This window comes from Cryptotermes secundus, unplaced genomic scaffold, assembly GCF_002891405.2.
Source record: "Cryptotermes secundus unplaced genomic scaffold, Csec_1.0 scaffold2214, whole genome shotgun sequence".
NCBI lineage: Eukaryota > Metazoa > Arthropoda > Insecta > Blattodea > Kalotermitidae > Cryptotermes > Cryptotermes secundus.
In genome coordinates this window covers 736-12,155 of record NW_019739604.1, presented here as the reverse complement: position 1 = coordinate 12,155, position 11,420 = coordinate 736, and the positions used below count along the sequence as shown (strand labels likewise).

The 11,420-nt window shown below is 41.2% G+C and overlaps 1 long non-coding RNA gene across 1 annotated transcript in view; it reads left to right on the top strand.

The window, feature by feature from the left end:
• LOC111871974 overlaps window positions 1–9,016 on the top strand; it is a 15,707-nt gene extending 6,691 nt beyond the window's left edge. Inside the window, exon 3 of the long non-coding RNA XR_002844143.2 lies at window positions 8,987–9,016. This is a non-coding gene — a long non-coding RNA (uncharacterized LOC111871974). The remainder of the gene's footprint in view (window positions 1–8,986) is intronic.
• The last annotated feature ends 2,404 nt before the right edge of the window (window positions 9,017–11,420 follow it).

Here is an 11,420-nt window from a genome sequence, read left to right as displayed (position 1 = left end):
GGACACGAGGTTGAAGGAGCATCAGCGGCACATCCGTCTCGAACATCCGGACAAGTCGGCCGTAGCTGAACACAGCATCGAACTGGGACACCGCATTCAGCTTCAGAATACCTCCATCCTCGCCACCAAGACGCGCTATATGGATCGCATCATTAGGGAAGCCATTGAGATCGAACTGCATCCAGGGAATATGAACAGAGAGGATGGGTTTCGTCTCAGCAAGTCTTGGAAACCCCTTATCTGTTCTCTTAAAAACCACCCACCGGGATATGACGCCAGATCCAGGAAGCCACAAGGCCATGACCAACCAACATAACAACCCCCCACAGTTAAAGCCCAGCCATTTAACCTGCTACTCTCTCCCCTACACAAAATCAAGCTTGTCCCGGCTCCCTTCCCCCACCCCTCCCACACCACTGCTTTCACTTGTTTACTTGCAGTTCATCCCCTTCCCTCTCTGCTCAACGGTATGTTCCTTTAGTCTGCTTGACCATATCGCACGGTGTTGTCGCTTGCAGATTTACTTATACTTTTTCTTCAACCCTGAAGATGGGGGCGATACGTTCCTCCGAAACGTCGGTTAACACCACATATACACGGTGCCAAATCCCAGAAGACTGCTTTCTTCTTACTGCATGGTTGGTGAACAGTTCCAAAAACTATATCATTAAGGGTGTTCGGAATCGAGACTTCTTTCCCCTTTAATTCCTTGACTTATGATCCATGACTGCATATGAGTTGCCAGTAAACACTTCCCTGCTGTGATGCAACAGCAGAGGAGCTGTGCTAGGCAATGAGACAGTAAACACTTCCTCACTGTGACATAACAGCAGAGGAGCAGCTGCTGCTGCTAGGCAACAGGGCAGTAAACAATTCCCCGCTGTGACATAACAGTAGATGTGCTGCTGGAGGGGACGTTTCTCACTTGTCCAATTTGAAGTATAACAAGCGGAGCTGTGGTAGAGGTGTGGACAGAAGCCAGTGGTTAGCCAGCACAGGGAGTTTACAGTTTTGCATTTCTACAGTCTAGTGACAGTTGTTAACATGAAACGACCGATTGTGAAATTACCTGTTCAACATTTTGTGTTATAGTTATGTGGAAGAGTAATGAAGTGACGTCACAAGAATACACCCCTTGAGGTCTTGAGGCACCATGCTAGAAGCCAGAAAGTAGTGGGATTCAAACCCAATGTTACTGGAATTTTCAATTGACCTAATCCTTCCAGCTGCACTATGGCCCTGGGGTCAACTCAGCCTCTAACATAAATGAGTACCAGGAATCTTCCTGGTGGAGTAAAAGGCAGCCAGAGCATAATGATGACAACCTTATCGCCATCTGCGAGCAAATTGTCTAAAAAATATGGAAGCCTCTACCTCTCACAACCCTATGGGCCTCCACAACCTGTACAGGGACAGCTTTACCTTTTATATCATTACTACTTCATTCATACCGAACCCTGTACAGAAAAGGTGATACTATCCCTGTAACAGGCTGTGGAGGCCACTAGGATTGTGAGACATTGAGGGTCCCACATTTTCTAGATGATGGGATCACAGATGGAGGTGAGGTTGTCAAGCCTTACGTGCCAGCCATCTTTTACCCCCAGGAATATTCCTGGTACTCATTTCTGTTAGAGGCTGAGTCAACCCCATGACCATATTGTGGCTAGAAGGATTAGGTCAAATGAAAAATCCAATGACCTCATCGAGAATTGAACCAACAAACTTCTGGCTTGTAGCATAGTGCCTCAGCCAACTACACTAACATGTGCCCCCCAACTATGTATAAAAAAACTGAAAACTAAAGTAAAGACTTGTAGCTGGAAATGACCATGTTCTAGTCAAAACAATGACTGTTTAAATCTTTATGTGTCAGCTGGAAGTTTCATCCAGTTTACAGCTAACATGGTTATGCATAGAACCACAACAAAAGGCTGTATATCTGATGACACATGGAGGAACAAGTATGGCAGTAAATAAATGAAAGCTTCCATTTTGCAGAACAGAGTCACATACAGAGCAGTCATAAAACAAAATTATACATAGTGATAATCAAACCACAAAAAAGTGGAAATTGTTCAAGTTAAAATTGATTAAATTACAACCCATAAAGGCTAACACAACACAACACAACCGTAACATATACATTTCACAAGATTTCAATATTAAAATATACTAAAAGTTCAATTAATGAATACAAATATAAAATATGTTAATTACATATATCTTTTCCATTCATTCATTCGCATGTTGATAATATTCGTTCATAGAGTAAAAGGAATGATGATACAAAAACCTCTTTAGTGCTGATTTAAAACTTTTCTCCCCATTAACATTTTTATTGACTGAGGGAGACAATTAAATACTTTTATACCCGTTATATAGGGTCCCATTTTATATTTTGTCAGATTCACGGCAGGCATATGTATATCTTTGTGAACTCTAGTTTTGTATTCATGTATCTCGCCATGAATAAGAGACAAGTTTTCATTATTAATTATAAATAAAAGTAATGAATATATATACTGTGAGTATAGTGTCATTATTCCCATCATCTTAAAAAGCTTCCTGCATCACACTCTAGGTTTAGTGTTGGTAATGATTCTAACAATTCTTTTCTGCATTATGAATATGTTATGTACATTGGTTACACTGCCCCAAAATATTATTCCATAGATGATAATAGAATGGGCTAAGGCGAAGTAACTCAACTTTAATTCTTCCGTTGATACTAGATGTCTTATATTTCTCAGTACATAACAAGCTGAGGCCATTTTATTAACAATATGGTCTATTTGGCCTTTCCAGGATGAAGTATCATCAATACATAATCCAAGAAATTTAGTTTCAGATACAGTAACAATTCCCTCCTGTTCACAGACAATGTGAGTTGGGCTCTTACTGCCTTTCCGTGAACAAAAATTCAAATATTGAGTTTTCTTCAGGTTCAAAGTACGTAGATTGGAACTGAAACATGTGTGTATTTTCTTGACGGTCCGATTAAGATTTATTTCAAAATTTGAATAATTTATATCTGTAATTATTATACTCGTATCATTCGTGTACAAAACCATATATTCATCTTTGTTTAGTATTGTAACGTGTATAGTCTGAAGACGCCGTTCGGATTGTTAATTGGTTTATTTAACAACCCGCAAGTCTTGGCTACAATTAATTATAACACTGTCACGGGTTTACACACTTTACAAACCCTGAACACAAATCTCTTCACTCTATCTTCACTGGTCTACATGTATTCACAGTACGGGAGCTATCTAAGTGTCATTGTATTACACACTCCCAATTACTTCTCAGTTATCACAAACTATCACTGATTATCACGCACACATCCGGTTCTTCTTTCCGCTACGACTGCTAGATTCCAACTCACTCCGTGGCTGCTGCCTTGAAAACTCACTTCGGTGGCTGATACACTTTAACTCGTTCGCTGCTGACTGACTGCTGTTATGTTCCAACTGTCTTTGGCGATGGGTACATTTTGACTTGTCCACTGCAGACTAACTTTAGCTGTCTCTGACGACGGCTACATTTCAGATGAACTCCGTAGGCAGTGTAGTTCTCTTATAAATCTTCAGCCAGACAACGGGAAATGCCTCGCTTCCTTGTTGCCTAGTCGCTGTGTTTGCTTGTTACGTAATGGGTACTGCTGTTTATTACCGCCCTCTCTAGGAACCACTGTTTACTCGCTTTGCTTCTTCTCCTTCTCCTTCTTCTTCTTCTCCTTCTTCTTTTTCTCCTTCTCCTTCTCCTTCTTCTTCTTCTTCTTCTTCTTCTTCTTCTTCTTCGTCTTCTTCTTCTTCTTCTTCTTCTACTATGGCGCAACAGCCCGATGTCGGGCCTTGGCCTCCCCATTCCTCTCTATCCTGCTCAGCTCTCTTCCTGTTCCTTACGCCCATTAACTGCTTTGCATCTTCTTCCACCGCATCAATCCATCTAGTTCTTGGTTTCCTAGCATGTCTCCTACCACCTATTGTACTGTATAATATTTTCTTTGGGATACGCTCCTTAGCCATTCTCTGTACATGCCCAGCCCATTGCAATCTTTTAAGCTTTATTGTCACTGAGATCTCTGGCTCCTTATATAATTTGTATGACTCTTTATTATATCTTATTCTCCATATCCCATTCTCTTTTATTGGTCCATAAATTCGTCTTAGGATTTTCCTCTCGAAAGAATTTATGACTGATTCCTCTTTCTTGTTTAGCGTCCAACTCGCTTTGCATAGCGACCAGTGTGCTTGGACTCAGCTCACTTTGGCTCCGCTCGGCACATCACCGCCGGCGGCGGGGGGTCGTGTCCTCCATAGCGCAATGCGTCACAGTATCTTTGGCAAGTCATTTGTATAAAGTAAAAAGAACAAGGGGCCAAGAATAGAGCCTTGTGGGACTCCACATTCAATCCTCTCTCAATCAGATATGCACCCACTGTTACTTTTGTTACCAAGTTCTACTCTCTGATATCTATCCGTTAAATAAGACTATTAATGTTTTAAATTTACCTTCAATTCCATAAAATTCAAGTTTATCAATTAGTATTTTATGTCAAAGGCCATTTGTAGATCACAAAAAATACCACCCACTAACATTTTGTTATTCATTGAAGTAAGTATACTATTTGATAATGTAAAGGCCACCACCTCGGTTGAGGAGTGTATTCTAAATCCATACTGTTAATTGACCAAGATACTATTCATTTCAATATGTGTAATTAATCTTTCATAAATAAGTTTTTCAATTACTTTTGAAAAAGAAGTCAGCAAAGATATAGGTCTATAGTTAGAAATTTCCTGCCTGTTGCCTTTTTTAAAGCATGGCTTAACTGTAGTATATTTTAGTCTATCCAGGATGACACCCAAACACATAATTGTGTTGCAGATATGCATCAGAGGTGAAATGACATAAAGTGAGCTTACTTTAATTATTCTGCTAGAGATTTCATCATAACCACTGGAATCCTTAGTTTTAATAATTTTATCAATTTCGCGCATATTGGTATACTTCCAAGTCAGTGTATTGAATGGACATTTAAAAATTTCCCTTAAATCAGTTGGATTAACAATATTAGTTCTAAATTTATTACCATAATTACTGACGAGCATCAACTCTGCTATAGTTATAAAGTATCTATTGAAAGAATCTGCCATTTCCTTTTGATTACTTATTATTTTGTTGTCTGATGTCAAAGTTTGAATATCCTCGTTCAGTTTTGGTTTTCCCTTTTGTTCATTTATAATTCTCCAAGTGTTTTTCATTTTATTCTCAGAATTTAAAATAATTTGGTTATAATGTAGTTTCTTTGCAGCCTTTATTACTTTTGTTAATATTGTGACAAGTTGCGCAACGGAGGACACCCCCTCCCTGGCCGGTGGTACGTGGTGGCATCGTAGCGATGTCATTACTATGGTAATAGGCAAGTCAACTCTGCCCCCCTCTGCACTGTGACATCACACGCAACGCTGCTGTCGACACATCGTCAGGCAACAGCGGTACCGATTACGTAACAGGCAAGTGCTGCGACTATATAAGGGAACTACACAGCCACCGCAGTCAGTTGAAAGTGTATCAGCGGCCGAAGACAGTTCTCCAGTCAGCAGTGAATGAGTTAAAAGCATATCAGCCGCCGACATGAGTTCTCAAGGCAGCAGCGTACGAGTTCAGTTGGAATATAGCAGCCGTCGCGGAAAGCGGAACCGGATGCGTGTGTGATAATCAGTGATAGTTTGTGATAACTGAGTAATAATTGGGAGTGTGTGATACAGTGACACTTGTATAGTTCCAGTATCGTAATTAATACGTGTATACTACTGAGGACAGAGTGAATTGATCAGTGCATAGGGTTTGTAAAGTGTGGAAGCCCGTAACATTGTTATATTTTAATTGTAGCCGAGACTTGTAGGTTGTTAAATAAACCAATTAACAATCCGAACGGCGTCTTCAGTGGCAAAACACGTTGCACTGGTGTCAGAAGTGGGATTGGACTTACACACGTGACCAACAAGATTCGAACTCAAGACACATGACAGTATTTTACTATATTGCATATGTAATATCTATTACGATTAATATCATCATTATGTCTACATGCCAGGAACAATTCTCTTTTTCTTGTACATGAAGTTTGAATCCCTTTAGTAATCCATTTGTTTTGGATATTATTATATCTAATTTCTCTTTTTTGAAAGCTAGCATAAAACATCTTAAATAAGTATTAACAAAATTATTAAACATGTTGTAACGTGTTTTGTTAATGAAGACGCCGTAGAGATCGTTAATTGGTTTATTTAACAAGTTACAAATCTCGGCTACAATTAATTATAACAATATTGCGGGGTTTCACAATTTATAACCCTATTTGGAAATCAAATCACGCTATTGTCAGTAGACTACACGTTTCACAGTACGGGAGCTATACAAGTGTCACTGTGTTACACACTCCCAATTAATTCTCAGTTGCCACAAACTGTCACTGATTATTACACACTAACTCGTAACTCGCCGCTGGCTAGATTCCAACTCAACTCGTAGGTAGCTGGGAATTAACTCGGAGCTAAGAAGTGACTGTGAATAGTCTTCGCTGCTCCGTATCTAGCCTCGTTCCGGACAACGCAGAAAACAGCCACGTAATAGGCACCCTTGTTGCCTGGCGCCGTGTTGCTAGCAACGCTGTCCGGAGTTGTTTACTGCTGCCTAGCAACCGCGGTACCCTTGGTGATGTCACCGCTGTTGACTCGCGTTGCATGGCTACCAGGATGCTGGGACTCGACTAACTTCGGCTCCGCTCGGCTCCCTTCAGCTCCGCTGTTCGTCCCGAATAGCCTAACGGTGCACCGCCGTTCCTTTTCCTTCCCGTAGATGTGCTTGCAGTGTCTCCTGTTGTTTCAGCTACTCTTCTTGCAGCAACTATTCTTCGTATGGTACATCCGCTCCCCTCTTTAAGACAAAGCTTGTCTCGAGCGGTTCCCTTTTGACTTGCCGGAAGATCGCTTTCTCCCATGGCACATTCACTCTCTCTGGGGAGGCCGGTTCTTCTATTTTACCGGCTCCTCTTCTGTGCCCTTCTTTTTTTGTTTTGGAGGGGGTCGACCCCTCCACAGTATCCAGTTTTTGATGTTCACATGTGCTGGGATTCCGTGCAGCACCTCTGCTTGTGCACTTGCACATGCCTCGAATTTCCCTTTCATGACGAGTCCTTGTGCCCTCTTGCATTGAAATCCTTCTTGTGCTTTCTTGGACACATCTTTATGGTGGCTTGTACGTGACTCTAACTGATCTCCTTTGAGTCACAGTCTCTTGCGCTGTGTCACCTTTGTACAGCCATTCATCTTCTTGTCAGCCGCGAACAGTTGCTTCCTCCCGGGTCCAACAGTTCCCTTAGTGAGGTTCTCCATCACGATGTCTCTCTTGCGTCGGGCCACTGTTGCACGACGGGACATCTTTATGCCGCTTCTCTTCAGCAGTCCACAATTTCTTTGGATCCAAGATTTCCTGAGGATGTTCCTCTTGCGCCATGCCACTGTTGCACGGCGGGACACCTTCCTGCAGGCGGCGGCCAACTTTACCTGGGGTCCAGGACTTTCCCGTGTCGGATTCTTCACATTTCGTCGATTTCGGTCCCTGCGCCTTTTCTTCTTCGGTTCTCTGACCGGCATTACTTCGGAGTCTTGTACAGGTACCTCTCATAGTTCTGTTGCCTCGGGTTTCTTGTTCGCTGAGGAAGGCTCTTCTTCTGAATGCGCCTCCATTTCTCGGCAGGCCATTGTCTCTCCGACCGGTATCACTATGTGGACCTCTTTTTGTTGTGCCGTCCATTCTTGGGTTGCTTCTGTTTCTGCTCGGATAGCTTCTCTTTCTGCGGCCATTTCTTCTCGCCGGGCCTTTCTATCGGCGTATAATTTTGACATGAAATCATCTTGGGCGGCCAGCAGGCGTTCCACCATTTCTTCAATTTTCATCATGTCCATGTTGTAGCAGTAAAATACTCGATGCACAATAATTAAATTATTTGTCGAGGCGTATTCAAGTTCGTAAACCAATTCTGACATCAAATTGTCACTTGTCTTGAGTTCGAATCTTGTCGGTCACGTGTGTAAGTTCAAATCCCACTTCTGACACCAAATGTAACGTGTTTTGTTACTGAAGACGCCGTAGAGATCGTTAATTGGTTTATTTAACAACCTACAAATCTCGGCTACAAATAATTATAACAATATTGCGGGGTTTCACAATTTATAACCCTGTTCGCAATTCAAATCACGCTATTGTCAGTAGACTACACGTTTCACAGTACGGGAGCTATACAAGTGTCACTGTATTACACACTCCCAGTTAATTCTCAGTTGCCACAAACTGTCACTGATTATTACACACTACTCGTAACTTGCCGCTGGCTAGATTCCAACTCAACTCGTAGGTAGCTGGGAACTAACTTGGAACTAAGAACTGACTGTGAATAGTCTTTGCTGTTCCATATCTAGCCTCGTTCCGGACAACGCAAAAAACAGCCACGTAATAGGCACCCTTGTTGCCTGGCGCCGTGTTGCTAGCAACGCTGTCCGGAGTTGTTTACTGCTGCCTAGCAACCGCGGTATCCCTTGGTGACGTCACCGCTGTTGACTCGCGTTGCATAGCTACCAGGATGCTGGGACTCGGCTAACTTCGGCTCCGCTCGGCTCCCTTCAGCGCGTCAGCTAGCGCGACACGTCACAATATTATTTACATTGGTATTCACAAATATGTCATCCCACTGTTCCCAGCTTAACCTAAGTTGGAATTTTTATTATAAACTAGCTGTGCCCGGCCACACCTTGGTGTGGCTCAGTCTGCCCGTTCTTCCCCAGTCTGATTTGAAATTACTCAACACACAGAACACCTTGTAGAAGTGTTTGGTTTCCATGGAAGTATACTTTCTGGTTTCATCCGTTGTTACGCAACGGAACCTCTTATCCTATGCAACGGTCTGTTCTAGCGTTACTATGGAAATGACTGCGCTGAAGAAGAAGAAAGGAAGTTGTAACAAAAACATATGAAATTGCAAAACATTAAAAAAGGAAGAACACAAGCTGGAAAACAAAGAAGAAACAAAAAAGTTAAAAATACTAACGAAATACTTCAATTCAAACGCAGATCAATCGACACAGCTTAATCCCACCGCCAATTGCACCGGAAAATAAGGGACGAAATGAAATACAACGAAAAATAAACTATACTCACGAAATGAATGCTATGGTAAACGACACAGCTCAATTCCAACGCAATGTAACACAAAATAATTAAAACAAAATGAAATCAAAATGAAAATAAATTGAAATCTATCACGAGAGTATTTTTTTTTTCCTCGCTTTTGCACTTATACACCGTGCAAGAATTGCCACTTGCAGTAACAAAACTAATCCTATTTCGCCTAGCTTCTGGCCCAGTGCTATGCTGCCTATGTTGTCGTGGCTGGATGTCGACTGTCTCTGGCGGTGGCTTCCTGTAGACTGTTTATATTCCTAAGCAACGATCTGCTGTCTCAGCAGTTCGTTGCCAAGGTTATTCCTAGGCAACAATCCGCTGTTTCAGCAGTTCGTTGCCACGATTATTCCTAGGCAACGATCCGCTGTTTCAACAGCTCGTTGCCACGGTTATTCCTAGGCAATGATCTGTTGGTATTTGATGGATGACGTATAACACGTTTTTTACCTGTCACGTGCGTGACATCTATATAACAGGTATATAAAAACGCTTGTGTTCGAATGAAACGTTGTGTCAAAATTTCAAAGCAAACGGTGAAGAACTTTCAGAGATCTTCGAGGAGAGACAAACAAACATTTACATTTTTATTTATATAGATACTGGAACTAACTGTTTTATTACAATCTGACCTAAAAATGTTGATATACTATGTTTTACTGAGCATTGGCTAAAGGAGGATCAGTTAGAATTAAGAAATATTTAGCATTTTAAACTAGTAAGTAAGTTTAGCAGAACTAGTTATGAACATGCTGGTTCATGTATATATGTAAAAGAGTATGTGCAAACTACAGAACTACTCTACTTGCAAAAATTAGGTAAGGAAAAAGATTTTGAAATGTCCATAGTGGAATTGTTGAAGGACAAAATAATTGTGTGTATTTATAGGTCACCAGATGGTGACTTTTACATGTTCCTAAAAAATTTGTAAGTTGTAATCCAAAATGTGCAGTTGAAAAAGAAAAAACTAATTTTATGTGGTGACTGGAACATAAACTTCTTAGATGACAGTGCAAGAGTAGGAGAACTAAAAAATTTGCTTCGGTTGTATAATTTGGCCAACATAATTGCATCCCCAACCAGGGTCACAAAGAATTCCATTACCACAGACAGATGTCATAGTAACAAACAAGCAAGTTTTGGAATGCACATCATCAGTATTGGACGTGGGTTATTTGGACCACTTGGCGCAAACACTAAAGATTAATGTAAATAGACAAGAGAGGGGTCCTAAAATGAGCAGAAAAAGACAGTTTACTAAAGTGGGTATCCAGGAGTTTAATTATTTATTGCAGAAGGAGTTATGGCAGGAGAGTTTTTCAAACTCAGATGCAAGTTCTAGTTTTAATGATTTTATGGACACTAGCCTTTATTATTATAATATAGCATTTCCAAAAAAAAAGACTGTTTATATGAAAATGACAAAAAGGCACTTGAATGGTTGGAAACAGAAATAGGTAACGCTGAAGTCACACCTCAGAGTATATGGCCCATTGCGAAATCTCTCATTAAGAGAGATGGACCAAGGGCACCAACTGCTATTCATGGTTCTTCTGGCCTTAAATTTTATTCTTCTGACAAAGCCAACGAAATTGCCGACTGTTTAGAAATTCAGTTCACGCCACATGACCTGTGTGACGAAAACCATGAACAGTGGGTGGAGGCTAGAGTTCAAGCTCTGCTGGAAGCCATAGATGAAAACCCCCCTCTAAGGATCAGACCATGTGACATTCAGAAATTAATAAAATCCCTGAAATTAAAAAAGGCCTGTGGAATTGACGGCATCCCAAACGAATGCCTCAGGCACCTTCCAAGGTGACCATTGATTCACCTAACTCATTTATTCAATCATTGTTTTCGGCTCTCTCATTTTCCAAATACTTGGAAGGAAGCAAAAATAAAGTAATTTTACCTAAACCAGGTAAAGACCCGAAATTTCCTCAAAATATACGTCCGATCAGCCTGCTGTCCACGACAGGAAAACTGTTCGAAAAAGTAATTTTGAAATTCCTCCGTAAACATACTGAAGGAAGAGGCCTGCTCAATGCAAGCAAGTTTGGTTTTCGTGCACGTCACAGCACGACATTGCAAAGTAATGTATGAGGCTGGCAGACCACGTGACCCTTAATTTCAACAATAAAATGTCTACGGCTGCAGTGTTCTTGGAC